Here is a 16,806-nt window from a genome sequence, read left to right on the forward strand (position 1 = left end):
ATTATTGACATAATTAAATACCACGAATCTATTACGAAAAACTAGTTAATAAAAATTAATAGATTATCACCGTGAAATAAATATTTGAAAGTTTACATTAATCTTCAAGCGAGGGAAGAACAAAAAATTCTCTCTAATATTCCAAAGGAAACTTTGAAATCGCGGTAAAAAAAAGTTGAATCGTTGACTTAACATATCATACCTTATTACGGGAATAATTTTTCAGAAAAATTGTTGGATCAGACGTAGCAGCGTACATTCATGTCGTCGCGATATAATTTATCACATTTCTCGAACTCCTGCAGAGTATAAACGGAAAACTTTTACCGGTGTACACAGGTTTTAACAGGAGCGAATTTTCCTCCTCCTGAAAGAGGAGGTATTACCACATCACACACACACACATCGATATAATACACAAAAGCAACGATGATGTCGCGTGATTCGCGGTTACGCGTTGCGGCCAATCCGCTCCTTTAATATTAGAGCGGTCTATATTAAACCTTCATCTTCTTACAAGCTGCCAACTCCATTCTCGACTGTATCCCCGGGTATAACGACATCGTTACCCACCCTCGAATTTCGCCCGCGAAAACCAGGCCGGGAGAAGCGAAAAGGCGAAGGAGATGATGGCGGCTAGGGAACAAACCGAGGCCAATAATCCTTACTGCTACAACAGGCTTATTAAGGACGTTAAAGCGTTTATAACGCGGCGGTTTGGAACGTGACAATATCGCCTACTTTCCCGTTTCCACGTCTGCCCCCATTTTACTCTACATTGTGACAACGAGGCACTTAACCTCATTTGAATTCCGTGACACTCACGCTCTGCCAACAGAGGGCGGTAATGGAATGGAAAATTTTAAAAGAGGAACCGCGTGTGCCGCGATTTCTGCCCCTCCCTGTTTTATTAATTGGGGGGGAGGGGATATAATGTTCGAGTTTTTTTATAAATCTGGAAATCTATCCTGTTTGTTTGTTTGTTTGTTTGTTTGTTGTGGTTTCTTTTGTTCCGGAAGAAATTCATTGAGCGAGAAAAAGATTTGAAATTGTTTGTGCGAATCAGGATATATATTTATATTTTTGTTCCTTCTTTCTTTTTTATCTTTCTTTTAAGTCAAAAGCTATTTGGACATTAAAAAATTACGTTAATATCATGCAATATCTAATGACTATGATAACACGTTTTGAATATAATAATGAAAAATCTTAAGTATCTTTATGCTATGTATCAAAATTATAATAATATCTATCCTTAAATTTGTTAGAAATATTATTTTTAAAAAAGTATTAAAAGTGTAAGATATATAATATTTATATATAGTAAGTCATGGTTAAGTTAATTGTAAATCTTAATTGCATTTAGAAAAAAGTCTACATAAACAAACTCTTCTATTGTCCTCTAATACGAGAAATAATTTATATCATTCCAATTTATAAATCTATCCTTCGTACGAACTAATACATATTATTACATACACAGAATAATTTCGATCTAGCTTTTCCTACAAACTTGTCACCTGTAAGTTCTTCAACTGTCAAATTCCACGAATCTTATAACATCGAATTAAATCTTTCTCCAGTAATAACCAGATTTCTGGCTATAACTACCAAGGACATTTCGTTAGATTCGTCCCATTCAGAGAAAGATTTCATTTTCGTGATGAGCATAAATCTTCCCGCGGAATATTATTGTCGACAAAAATGCCAGGTTTTAAGAAGCATCGCGCTATTCCATCTATTTCACCGTGATCCCATCGTTACGAGGAAATAGTTTTTACGAATTCTTGAACTTTTGAGCAATCTTGACATTTCTTTCTTTCCCCTCACAATTTTATAATTATTGGAAACAGTGTTGTTCTTAATTTATTAATTTTCAACAACTACTTTTCCGTAATACACATCGTTTTGCAACATAAATTTTTGCAACTTTTATCTCCTATAATATATTTAAATCCGATGTGCAGCATTTATTTTTGCGACAATGAAGTATCGTGTCCATCCGTTTTATTTATATTTACCACTCTCGAAAATTCTCATTTTCGAAAAGCCCACAGTCTCATTTGATCAATAACGAGAATGGCTCCTGTTAAATTTTATCTTCTTTCGCACCAGCATGATATTATATTTTATTCCAATAATTCATCGACGATAGACCAAGAATGATACAAATATCTCGGCAAATATTATTTTTCGATCACCAAAACTCTCGCCTCGTTTCCACCCGGTAACACGTAACTAATGCTCCCCCAAAGTCTCCTTAAAGCCGAGTCAACACCGTCTCTTTGTTCCTTGGAAAGTTCGGGCAATGTGGCCTCTAATGAAACGTCAAACCGCTTTAACGGGTCACAGGGATGACCACCGTCCGGGCGGCCATCGCTATTTCCTCTATTTGTCGCCAATTATCGTCCAAGCTTCTTCCCCCTCGTCGTACAACCTTCTTAAAGCTCTCCACGGAGGGAGAAAGCTCGCGGTCACTGGCTCGGCAACTTTTATAGAACAAAACACGGACGCTGCGAGAATGCAGAGAGCCGCCGACAAAGGGATTTCCGCTCGATACGTAATTCTGTCGATACCTCTTCCGGATGTAATAATGTCGCGACGTCGCACCAAGGCGATATCTACCGCCGATTTATAAGTTCAGATTTAATTTAAATCGAAGATGGAGTTCATAGGATGCGACGCTTGAACGGTTGCGGGGATGATAATTGTTGAGATATCGACGAATGGTTGGATCTCGAGGGAGGGGTTAATGGGGTTTGATGGAAGTAGAAAATTATGGTGGAGAGGGAGGATAGTATTTTTTAATTCTGTATTATATATGGAAATGTAAATAAAATTTCGCGTGATCAATCGAATTAGAAAAATAAGATATTTTAATGGATATCCTATTTTTGATTTATTTTACCATTATATATCTTATTTAATAGACGAGATGCGACTATGCAAAGAACTTTAACTATATTAAATATATTCTTGACGACTTGTAACATCGTTAAAATTGGACAATATATGTTCACGCTAAAATATTTTGCTCAACTCAACTCACATCCTTCGAAACGTAATTTATGAAAGAAAAATGAAACGTGCGCTCTTATGTATTGGAATATTACTTAATCACGAGCGTGGATCGAGAGAATTCTCGATGGGGGATAAAGGGATATGCCGCGAAATAAGGTCGGCGAAAACGATGACGAAGATAGCAGGGAAAAAGGAAAAGAAACGTGAGAGAAGCGGTGGAGAGGAAAAGGTGACGGTGGAGAGCGAGGCGCCCTGGTGGCAAAGCCCTTTCCCCAAGCAGAGTTGGCAGGCCTCTTTTCTTGCAACTTGCATAAAACCATTTTCCCAACCCAAGTCAAGACGGGCTTCTATGAAGTTTCTTTCCGTGGGCAACTAGTGTGCCGTTTCAGACGCTCGCCGCTTAGACTTCCGGTGCTTTAAGCTGAACCTTAAGCTTGGCCAGTTTGTAAGTAAAAGTATCGATGATACTTGCCAAAGCAGGTTGGAGAAGGATTTTCTTTGAAAAAAATTGTAAAAATGTTGGGATCAATTGGATCAATCGCAGCATACTTTGAAAATTATAATTTTCAACTTGTATGCATGGGATTTAAGTGGAACACTTTTGGAGGGTCGTTTCTAAATTATAAATAATTTGATCGTTGATGTCCAAGCATATCAATTTTTGCATAAATCAATTTCTGTTTGTTTTTTTGAACTTGTAATTGATGCTTCAAAAGTCTTCTTTTAAATAAAATTTTTCTACGATCGTATCTATTATTAGTATTAAATAAGTAATAGAATAATGTTGTGCAAAGTAGATAAAATATTTTATTAATAATTTCAAGTTAAAGATGATTTATTTTGGGGAAAAATTCATTCCATAAAAATTTTAATTTCACGTGAAGAATGTGCGATGTAAACGATGATAAATGAACTAATGTAATTAATCAGCGGTTTTGGAACAAAGTGATGCTCGCAGAGACCATTTCACTAACTTCGTTATCAGTAACATTTGAATCGCTTTCGTAACACCGTATAAATTTCTGCTTCAAAACTTGTTCGTATAATAATCTCTTTCGTTTCGGGTGGAATGCTTTCAAAACTTTTCTAACAAAGTGCATAATTGTGCAATTTAAGAATTTTCAAGCAAGTTGGACAAATATTTATACGCCTCTCCCCGAGAAATATCGTTCATTAAGATAATTTCCATCACAATAATCAATTTGCACAATTAATACTGCGATAATATTCTTAAAATTTCAGAATTTTAAAAATCACAAATATTACCTCTCACAATAGTACTCGAATCACTATATAGGAAACCACGAGTGACGATAATGATTGAAAAATAAAAAGAGGGTAAATTTATCGAGAAATAAATTTCTCGTAAACCCGTTCGCGTGGAATCGCAAAATTTATCTTTCAACTCGAATCACAAATTATTCCCTCGTATTACCATAAATTACCCGGCAGCACAGAAATCCAGTATAGAAATAAATTAATCGTGATTCATTAAAATAGTCACATGCCGGATAATATCAGTTCGCGGCACGGTTAATTAATGACTCCAATTAGTAGCCTGTTGAATATACAATCCTCGAACGTGGTAGCAGAGAGATTGCTAATCTTAATCGTCACCGAGCAGAATCAATTTCCTATGACGTCCAGCCATGAATCGCGCCCCCTTAAAAGTAAAACTTTGCTCGTACTGCAGCCTGGCCAACGTTATCGAGTGGAAATTGTTATCTGCGCAACAACTCAGCGTTTTACATATCAGCGTGATACCGGCGGTTGAATTATGCCGACTAACGCCCTCCTAGATAGCGGTGGCACCTTCGACCCTTCCACCCCTCCGTGATAAAGCGAGTTTTAAGGAGCGATATCGAAGGGTCGAATAAGAAAGATGATAACGACTTTTAACCTTATGGGGGATCGCTTTGATCGCGCTCTCCGCGAAATTGAAGCCTTTCATCTTTGACCGGCTCGATCGAGATCACTTTAATCGAATGGCATTACTTTTGCTAGTCACGCTCCTGCTTCTGCGTCCTCGAGATAATGTTGAGAGAAATGTTATTAACATACGGCTCCAGAGATTCAATTTTGTAATTTACCATTCATTAAGAAGGACGGGATCAAATAATTACTTTTGTTTGTTTAATCAATTAAATCTAGACTCAGAGTAGTACTGGCTTTGGATCTGCGTTTGCTTTAGGTTAATCTAACATAAATACAGTCCAAATCTAATTCCAACTGATATCGAATCTACTCGAAACGTTAGAAACGTGATACATTCTATTTAATACACTTTTGTGTATTATCTTCAAAATTATCAACCTTTTATGTAAAATAGATGTTTCAAAAGCCAAAGATTTGTAATTCTTTCGTCACACGATCATCGAAACGCTTGCTTTCTCCGAGCAGGACACTCGAGCATTAAAAGCATTCCATTGCTGAGTCTAAGTAAGGCCTCGATACCCGCAATGAGGCATCGTACGCGTCAACAGTAGCCAAGCAGATATACGCGGCAGCAAATTCGATTTGTGCAGGATTTAGAGTGTGAAAGCTGCTCTTTCTAACAAGAAAATTCCACGGTTATTCGAATCACGTCGAGTCTGAACCGTTTTCGCGGTTATTTTGTCTCGAAAAACCAATGCGAACCAATTCGAGGAAACAGCGAATTTGTCCAAAGTGTCGTCACGGATGAGTTGGCGGGGAAAAATATAGCTTTTCTCGTCATTTTCTATAGAAAGTGACGGGGGGTCTAATGCCCTCCCCTGGTCATCCCCTGGCCGCGCAAATTCCGCTCTTTCAACGAGCGCGAAACCACCACGGCAGAAAGGATTGCCGTGAAACAATATGGCGCGTGTGCAACTACTACTGGAGAAATGGATATATACTGGAAAATGGAAAGACGCGAGAACAGGAGGATTCAGGAGGTTGTTATGAATCGTGCAATCAAGGCTGCGAGCACTTGTGAGCCTGAAACTTCAGACAGCTGATGCCTCGGCGCTTCCGGTTGCTGTTAAAAGCGTTCACCAGGACTCGCAACTTCTGTCTGCGGGGCTCGATGGGTGGGTGGAGGGGGGATTGCTACGTTTCCGCGCGAACGAACCGTGTAATTTCGACAATTATCTCCCTAAGACAGCTTTGAATACCAACGAAAATGGTTACCAAATGCAAATAGTTTTCTCCATAGTTTTTCTTTTTTTTTTTTTTTTTTTTTTTTTTTGTATATTCGTACTTTCCACTATTTTTCTTGCGATGAATTTTAAACGTTTCTTAACGAAAAAAGAAAAGGTGTATTTGTCTTCTGAGGATTTTTAATTGAATAATAACGATATTATTATTATTATGAAATCGTTGTTACGTTTTTTATATTTTTTTATTTATATCGTGTTTTCGTATTATTCTTCTCTAGTTTTTATACTATTGAAAATATGGTCCAATAATCGAGTTTACATCAGCCTGATAATCCTGTATTGCTGAAGCGTTTAGCACACGGATTATAGAAATTCTACTGTTTCGTGATATCTCAATTCATGATTTATACATTATTCGAGATAAAACTGATATCAGACGAAACACATGAATCGTTTATTCGTATTCGTTTGTGTAAAGTATGCATAACATATGTAATATGGGAAATATATGTTTTCAGAATCCATCCAGTCTGCGAATAAAATATTTTTAAATGGAAGTTCATCGTATTAATTTATAGAAATGAAAAACCAGAATCGAAAAAAAAAAAAAAACAAACAGACGTTCAAACATTTATTTTATACCACGAACTAGTACACATTGCAGTAGAATTAATCGAATCGATTATCCAGAGTTTCGATTATTTTCCATTCTATTGTTAATTGCTATCACTAACTCTCCCTTCAAACTTCTCTCCATCTGTTGTTTATCATTTTTCGAGATTGATTAGACAGTTATTACAGATCAATATTATGTTTAATTACAACTGAATATTCAAAATAAAAAAATTTCCAATTATTTCTCAGTTTTCGAAACATCATAGATTTTTAGTACCTGATTTTGAAAGCTGCTCATCATAAGTTGTATCATATCGATCCTTTAATGCCTTCCGACTGATCAATTCACACGAAAGTATTCGAAATTATTAAATACCAATTTCTCGATCACAGGCGTCGTTTTTAATCGAATTAAAAAGCATTGATCGAAAACTACGTTGAAAAGTAGGCACGAACGGGATATCAAACGATATAAATCGGTTTGCAAAGTGGAGCAGACAGTTGTCGATTGTAAATTCGAGGAAGCCAACTTTGTTTAAACAGGTGCACGCTTCTACGGGCAGAAATTCTTTCTAGGAATGGGACAATATATTTCACCCGGTGTCCCGATGTCAATTCAAAGGGTGGAGGCGAATGACGCGGGGGCGAGAAGAAGAAACTTTTCGTCCACGCGAAACGAGGTTACCCTCTTCCGCTTTGAATCGACGTGAGGCGCGAATCGTGCACGGATTACGCGTCAACGGGCTCCCTGATTCCGTCAACGTGAATATTTCGCCACAAGATTTCGTGCAATCTCGAAAGAAGAAAGGCGGATTTTTAGGGGCAACGTTTCTCTCGATTAATTATCCAACGCGTGTCTGCAGGTGTAATAAAAAAAGGCAAATTATCCGCAGAAAGTGATTTTTCGATTGAAAGAAAGAAATCGGTGTCAAAAATGCGATAATCTCTTTTTTAAAAACTTTAAATATAAATTTAAAGCAGTGAAAAGATATGTGTGAACAAGTTAGAATTAAAGTAAATGAATTTTATACGATTTTTAAATTTCGAAATTTATATCGGTCTTCCTTTTATTGGAGGATTCGTATCGATGATTTGGAAATTATTCGTGAATATCTCTTTCTACGATTTGTACAAGCGTGTCAAAATAGATTTAATAATTTGTAAATAAGATGAGATTGCTTGTTCGAGTCAATATTATCATCAGCTATTTTCACGAAAAACTATATGTTTGTAAAACTTTATTTGAGAATACGTATATTGACTGGCATTATTCTGCTGATATTTATAAATTAAAATGAATTATAAACAATGTATATAATGAATTAAATTGACACGGGATTAGTTTTAAACGCGATTTCATTAAAATCAAACAATATGTATTATACAATCACTCTGATATAACAATACGATAAATTTTAATCTTTTCAAATATCTGGAAAAATATGGAGAAAATAGAAGACAAAAGTGATTGTTCAATCAAAATAAAAGAATTGCATTTTCAACTTTCTCCACGACGATTAACGATTAAAAATGACAATGCATGGAACAGTTCGAGCAGAGATAAATCACGATAATCCTCAAATTTAATCCTTGTTACCTGAAAGCTCGATTACTCTATTAAAATTAGGAAACCTTTAAATCTCCATAACTCAGAAGATAATGATTTTCTGCCAATAAATTAAAGGTTATTACAAATGTGGAATCACATTCTTTAATATGCTTTTTCATTCATTTCGATATGACTTCCATCTCATCTCACTTATTTCTGGAAGAACACATATATATATTTGGATAAAAATACATTTGGATTACAAATTTTCTTCTCACGTCCATTACAATGAAAATATCATCATTTGTGATCTCTTGATTGATTACAATTCCCTTCTCTTCCCTTCTTAAACCGATAAAAAGCAGTTAGCAATAGAAGAAACTTTCCATCCTTACAAAACCATCCACTTTCTCACATTAGAGAGAGAAAATCAAGCAAGTAAATTATAGCAAAATTCCAAGATAAACGCGTGTGAATGAATCAACTCGAGCCACACTCTTCTGTCCAAGGTTCAAAGACGCGGCCCTCTTTCGATCCAAATTCAACCGCGAGACTGGACCCGACGTGTAAACGATATCACCGACTGTCCATTGTTCCCCCACCGATAATTCTTTCCGCCTGGCCGGCGAGGAGCCGAGAAACTTTCGGCCAGCTTCTTCCCCCATAAATCAGAGATAAATCACTTTTAAACTCGCGCTGTTAACCCCAGGTCGTCCCAGCAAACGAGCAAAGTCGCGGTTCCCCGGGGAAATCCGGGGGAATCGATGGCCCACATAGATAATGAATACGTCTCGTGCAACTCCCCTCCTCTCTTAATACAGCCACCCACGCAAACGGGGGTCCAGCTCGTTCTTAATTAACATAATTCGATAATGAGCCGAGTCACGGTTATCGACGATGACAACAACAACGTTTCGTTAAAGGAAGCCTCGATCGAGCTTCCGCTCGATCAACGTCGGATAATTTCGAAAGGGGGAATCTCGTGGACAACGAAAGGGTTATTGAAATTGAGCGACGTCGTTCGATGATCGAATGCTTTCGAATGTGGAAATGCGGATGAATTTGGAAAGACTTTGAAAGCGATAAATTATTTCACGATATTGTGTAGAAACGTCGTATCGTTGGTTAAAACTAGGTGAGGTGTAATCGATGATCTCGCGTGGAAACTGATTGAAAAATAAATTTTATTCGTTGCATTTCATTTTGGATATTTGATACTTTCGAGGCAAACTCGCGTCGTTTTCTATAATCTATCCCACTCGGTACTTGTGAATACGCGTGAATAATTAATCTTTCCTCCTGTTCATTAATCGCAAATTGTATCCCGTTGAGCAAGGTGGTGTGCAACAAACAAACGTAATCGATAACAGTGAAACTATTACCGCCCACACACGTGTCACGTCAATCTCCCTCCCTTAACAGAGAAATTCAAACCAAGACACCCTCCGTGCAATCTAATCCCGCTTCAAAGAGGCTTGCCTGTTTGGATTATTCCAGCGGAACTTCTATGGTCCGCAGTTTCAATTAAGAGCTCTCGATCAATTAACCCGCGCCAAGATACAAATTAGTCGAAACAATCGAGTGTCGCGAATACGCGGTGACATTTAAGGGGAAACGTAATTCTCTGGGTTTATTATTTATTATACACGCGTATATAATTTTCGTCGAATAATTAAATAACAAATCTCACCATTTTATCCTGTGGATTTTTAAGGATCATTGAAAGATATCGATCCACGATAAAAGGAACGCGTATTTTTTCCGCTATCGATAGCCGAACGCGTTTTAAACCACGACGAGATAAAGAGGTCGTTCTCGAAGGTATATCGCTGATTTTATCTTCAATTTCCTCGCTATTTGCTCGTAATGCTCTGGTACTTCCGGTGGCATGGCCGCTTACACGTGTAGCGGTCTAAATGGTGGCTGTTGGTGGGCGATATCGGTAAGCGCGTTCAGCTTCCACTTTTACGAGAATTGTGAATTACTTTTAATAACGCGAGAAACGATAATTGGTAGTTTAAATGTAGAGAATCGTTAAGTTTTATTGTTACGTGATATGCAATTTTAACTGCGGGTATGAATTAATGAATCATCCCTTTTTCTTTCTTTTCTCTTTTGTTCTCTTGAAATGTAAAGAAAATTTTTTATTAGAAAAAGTGTACTCGAAAGAGAAAATGGATCTACTTATCGACACAAAAATACAACGTAAGAATAATCACAGAGATTAACTATTTTACAAACAACTAATTTAAATTTTTTAGTTTCATCGTTTCACAAAGTTATAGTAGAAATGATATTGAAAAATAAACGTGTCAATGTACGATATATATTTTAATAAAATTAATCTTTGTGAGTGAATCTATTGAACTTTTATGAAACACATACGTGAAGTATTTATTTTAAAAACTAACATTATGAAAATGCAAATCATAATAGATTACACGTGCAACAATTTTTTTATAGAATCGAACCACTTCATGAAAATAGAATCGATCCTTCGATTTTCAATATTCCTTTCCTCCTTTTTAAACGTAACTTCACTCAAATGCTAGACAAATACACCGACCAATATTTCAAATTATAAAATATTCAAACGCTTCTATCCTCGTTGTAAAAAATATTATCTCTGCATGCACAAATTTTCATTCAAAATCAATATATCCTTGTAAGATGTATGCACTTTACTATCCACGGCGAAACTATGGAATGTCGCAACAACAATATCGAAGATGAAGAATGATCCGCAAAAGGGATAAGCCAGAACGATTATCCAGAAGTATTCGTAAATTACTTCGTTAATGCGCGTCGACCCGGCAAGGGTCCTCCTCTTAATTCACCGCAAGGACCTCCCATTATCCTTATCGAGCGCTGAAATATCGCTTAGCTAAACACGAATAAGAACGTAACCGTGCATGCATAGAGGAGGTAAATGGTGCACGTCCGCGGCAATCCGTGATTACCTTGGCAAACCGTTTCTAACAGGGGACAATTTCGCGAACAATTCGCGAGGGAGGGGAAGGGGATTAAAAAGGTTAGAGGGGAAACAGGCGTGGCGAATCTGCGGGGATACCTCGAGAGATAAACGAGAGGATGAACGTATGGTCCTTTTTGTACGGCTCGCGTTTCTTGTCCTAATTCGTTTCCGTGATCTCTCTGGGGCGAAATTTTTTTTAATCAAATGACAATGTTGAAAGGAATTTTCGAGAGTATATGAAATATAAATCGGGGGAAAGATTAATTTCTACGATTATACGTATACACGTCGATGAGGTTAAAAATGAGGAGGCGTTAGTTCTTCTTGTTTCGATTTTTAAAAAATCTGTGGGAACGAGAGTTTGTGCAACGAATCGGAGAATTTCTTTCGATTTGATTTTCATTTTGCCGCGATGGCTTGCAAAAACAGTTTCGAAAACTTCGAGAAGACTGATTATCTTGCTTTTTTCTACCTTCCACGAAAGCTTATTTTTCTTACAAGTTCCTAATTGGATTCCAACACCGAAGAATGAGGTTGGCCAATCATTTCGCTCACGTACGCCCTTACCACACTTTTTCCCGAGCGTGAACGTGGCAATTGGTAGGATTTCGACATTGTAGCAAATTTTTTTCCATACTTCCTGATCTTGCTTCGAGAATTCTATCGAAAATCTCTTTACGATACAAGTGATGCGGGTGTAAAAAGAAAATCCTTAAAAATCTCCAGAAAGAATTTTGAAATCAATTTTTAAATCGAAAGATCAAGGAAAAGAAGAGCAAAAACTAATTTCTACAAAATTATTCCCACTGTGTTTCTGAAATAAAGTGAAGAGATTCGTTAAAAATTCACTTTTACGTACGAATGTATCGGAATGTATCAATACTTTCGACACTGGCAGCCTACTTTAAATTCGACTTCTCCTCGAACGCTAGTTCTCGCGACGCTACTTCCTGCCACTAAAAGTTCCTTTTAACCCGCGCGCAAACCGATTTTTACCGGATACCTCTCGTTCGATGATGCATGGCAGTTCTAAAATTTTTTGTCTCGTCTCGAGCGATTTTCAACCAAGGTAAAAAGAAGGAGAACGGGGGAAGAAGGGGGATAAAGTGGTTTCTCTTTGGTCGATATTAACCTCTAAAAGCGTATCTCCGTGAAAATATTCGTGAACAACATCGACGCCGTTCTGTCGAATCCTTTAATTTGCATCTCCCTCTCTCTCTCTCTCTCTCTCTCTTTCTCCAAAATCAAAACGAGTCGCGTCCTCTTCTGAAAATCAGCCAATCATCTCCGGAAGAACGACAGATATAATTTCAGGAATGAAAAAAAGATTACTTTATTATCGCTTCAACATTGTTTTCCATCGCTCTGAATTCGCGAATGACAAAATGATCGACGAGGAGAAGAGCTCGATAATGCTAAATTCTCGAGCGAGAAGATCTGTGATCGATCTGTGATTGCAAGTTGTTGAAATTTCGCGACACAAATGAACGTCATTTGACGCTACTTTCGATACGGTTCGAGTTACTAGAGCGGAAAATAAGGTAATTCAAAGGCAGGGACTCGAACGAAAAGGGGCTTAAAGGAGGCGTATCGATCGATGCCAGCTTTAATAGCCAGTGTTTATCGTCAATACGAAACTTCTCTCCAAGGTGGAAGCCTCTTATATGAGTAGCACGGCCCCTTATGCTCTGTCAGACACGAATCAGGGATACGCCTTTGATTACGAACGCCGGCTGAAGAGCCACGTACGTCTGGCAATTAGGGAAATATTTCGAGTTTCCTTCTAATCTAATTTTCCTCGGTTACGCAAACTGGGTAACGTACACAAACGCACGGCGTTCCATTACCGGTCAAATATCCCTGCTTTAGCAGCTGTGTGCGGATGATAATTACGTAAGCGTAATCAAGATCGGCGAGCATACTTTCATGATCGTTAAAAATTCAATTTTTCTCCAATTTTTAATCTGCGCAAATTTTTCTCTTATCTCGAATTCTGTGATCTTCCGCGGGGAAAATTAAAAGGCTCCTCTCAAAATTGATTCTATCAACAATTTTCTTCGTTCGAATGCAAAGAAAGCAAAGTTTGCCTCGTTCGCGAGAAGATATTATTGCGTTTATTCGAATCGTAAACGGAGGTTCGATTTATTTATACATTCTTTATTCGAGCATTCTTTCTGGTCGATTCGTCACGTCGAGCAACTAGCATCGAATCACTTCTCGTGAGATGTGCGATTTCAGCAATCGGAAAGGAATCGCGGGTTCGATTTATCAGGGAATCCAGCCTGGATCGTAGTCATACTGCTCTTATACAGATACAATCACGAAGAAATCGTGCAAAGAACTTGAGAATATAGTAAATCACTGACTTACTAATAATATTTACGGACACACGAAAGAGTGTTTTTAAAAAATAAACAGTAGCAGTACGAAAGAATAGCACGTATCTTTTTACGAGATTCTATATCTTCTTTTCGTAAATACGACGTTCAATCATCATCGAGACAAGTTCTTCTTCAACTCTTCTTCAACTTTGATATGCACACTTTCGCTCATTCATAATTCCTCCGAAATCGAAGAACCGTAGAGAATTATTACAGAAGAAAGAATTCGAAAAATCTGATACAGTAAAAAAAACTCGCTCCTGGAGTGATAATAAAATTAAGATAAACCGGAACACGCCACACCCTGACACGCGTTCACCCGGAAACGAGTTAATCCCTCCTCCAAGATGGAATGCTCGAGTCTAAACACCGAGCATTCGAGGCTACCTTCCGCGTCAATACGTCTACCCGGTTTCCTTCCAGCTACTTTAGCAATCAATTCGCGCAGATTGGAAAGGATGACCTATATCGCGCCACCCGCCACCCGTGATAATCGATCGATCGAGGAAATTCGAAGTCCAGGGACGGTCGGTGACCCCCTTTTAAACCTCTCTCTCTCTCTCTCTCTCGCTTCCCTTCCAAACCAGTTCATCCTTTGTTCGTCAAGGTTTACACTGGAAACAGCCGCTTCACTGCTGTTGTACTTAATTAACGCGCTACCTTTCACCGTTCGAAGGCTTGATCCGACAGCCAGAAACCAGCCGTGCTTTCACCGCTTGATCATTTCGGCAAACAGCGGACGGGCCGCGCAAACTGATTCGACAAGGAGGGGGGGGGGGGGGGCTATTGTGACGCGTGTGACGGGTTGGCGAGATCGTATCGCGTCGCGATGCGGAGAAATGGCGCGCGACTCGACTCGCAACAGGATCACAAAGATCGGACGGGCTCGTTATTCGATAAATGGTCGTTAAACGACGGTCAAAAGGCTGTCCGCCCTCTCTTGGAATTGGAGAGGATTTTCCACGACCGCTCTTGATTAACTCTGGAGAAGTAAATTTAAATTGGCGTTGTCGGCCTCGTATGGCCGAATTCGAGTGTGTATAGATTTTCATGGCAATTTCGAGCGGATCGTTTATGCTTTTTCTCTTTCTAAAATAAAGCCAAAACTGTGATTTTTGAAACGAGTAATTTGTATATAGCCTCTTTATTATTAATTGATTATTAATAATATTAATGTCTCGTTGTCGTGCTTATTTTGTCATTCTGCTGCCGTTCTCTCATTTTTGATGCTTAAATAACATCTATCTCTAAGTTTTGCAAAACCACTATTCACATTTCTATAAGTACAATTGATCCAGCGGTGGTGTTGTAGAAATGGATACACATGGTATAAAGTGGTAGACTATTAGACGAATGTTTAGGGATCCAGAGTGATTAACATTCACCGTTCGCAACCGTTGTTCGATCAAGGATTCAATCCGAAATCGGCTGTAATGATTTTGGTAAACAACGCCTGCTAGGGCAAACAGAGGGATCGCGAAACAAGAGGATGAATAGCAATATGATGAGGTTTGCCCAGCGAATCGAATGGGATGGACGAAGGCTGTAATTTCGATTGGAGGAGGTATAGAAAGCAAAATATCATTCGCAGTGTTATTAACGGCCCTCTATCAGCGAATCGAAATGTTTGAATTTGTCGTTCGTCCCTCTCCTCCCACGCCATTATAACGATAGTTCTTCCTTCTCGGAATCAGAATAATTTTTCGTCGAAACTGATCTCAGATATTTCAACAATCTAAAATTGTATCAATAAACAATATATTCTACGATAAACGTAATCATTTATACTCAAAATACCAACCAACTCAAGTCACGTCGTGAAGAAATAAACAATATAATTCCCAAAATGGTGTGCATACGTTCACAGAATTTCTTTCATATTTTTCGTTTGTTGCATCTCTGAACAGAATATAAATATAAAACGTCCCGAGTTGTCCGTTTAGTGAAATCGCCTCGAAGCATATCCAATTCTAATCCACGAACAAACGGACGACGATAAATCGGAGATTAAACGCGTTTATTTAACGTCGGTACAAGTTGGCCACGCGTATCCGACTTCTTTATCCGCGAACGTGACATCACAATAACAACAACGAACGCAACAAGGGGCCAATTCGCACGCAACGCATCGCGGTACACGCAACGATGCGAGCACGTTTGTGATATAAGCAGCGCGTGACCGGGAAAACGGATTGGTGCAGAACAATCCACGGTCGGGAATCGATACGAGGGAGGGCGATAATTTTACTCGAAAGCCTGCTTCTCGCTCCGTTGACGACGAGGAAAATTTCGATCGAGCAAATTATTGCTGCGTACGCACGAACGTTTCTTAGACGCAATTTCATTTCTCTTCTCCCCTCGACGGCACATGAGGGATATAGTTAAATGCAAATTTAAACGCGGAACTTGGACAAATGGAAAACCGTTTTCGTGACCGTTCGATCGTAATAATGCTAGGTGAAATAATTATGGTGGCAAATGGTGAATTATTATTAGACAAAATATATTTAATACGCTTGAATATGAGAAAAATCGTGAAAATACGTTTACCGTATTTGAAGATGGAGTGAAATGAAAATCGTTAAATGCAAATTTAAACGCAGGAATTAGACGCGGGACAAATGAATATGGCAAATGGTGAATTATTATTAGACAAAATATATTTAATACATTTGAAAATGGACGAATGGTAAAATGGTAATAATAGTGGTGAGAATTAAAATGAGGGAAGGAAATTGGAATAAATTTAATCCAAAGTTTATATCACTTTCTCTCCCTGAATCTACACAGCAGATAACCGAATAATAAATGAGTACAGTATCTCCATTATGCCCTTACACGAAAGCAGATTACGTACACAAACATAATCACCGCCGTTAAAGTTTATTGTGTTGCGCATCGTGCGCACATAATACAACGCGAACAAGAGACTTCCCCATCGATCACTCTCATATCTCTCAATCGGCTTAAGGTAAATCTACAACTACGCGAATCCGAAGATTTCGGATTAATTTCTGCATTAAGTCTCATCGAATTATCGCGTGCTGCAAACTTGATGCTCGAACAATGAATATTCGTAATTAGAGCGACGAAACTATTTCTCATTAGCTTCGAAACTTACAAGTGTACAAAATTGTATTCGATATT

The 16,806-nt window shown here is 38.2% G+C and overlaps 1 protein-coding gene across 1 annotated transcript in view; it reads right to left on the reverse strand.

The window, feature by feature from the left end:
- The window catches only part of LOC100864914 (protein O-mannosyl-transferase TMTC1), a 236,909-nt gene that overhangs the window by 120,256 nt on the left and 99,847 nt on the right, over window positions 1-16,806 (reverse strand). The window lies entirely within an intron of this gene.

Source organism: Apis florea, unplaced genomic scaffold (genome assembly GCF_048593485.1).
Source record: "Apis florea isolate Af1SG1 unplaced genomic scaffold, ASM4859348v1 contig_2980_pilon, whole genome shotgun sequence".
NCBI lineage: Eukaryota > Metazoa > Arthropoda > Insecta > Hymenoptera > Apidae > Apis > Apis florea.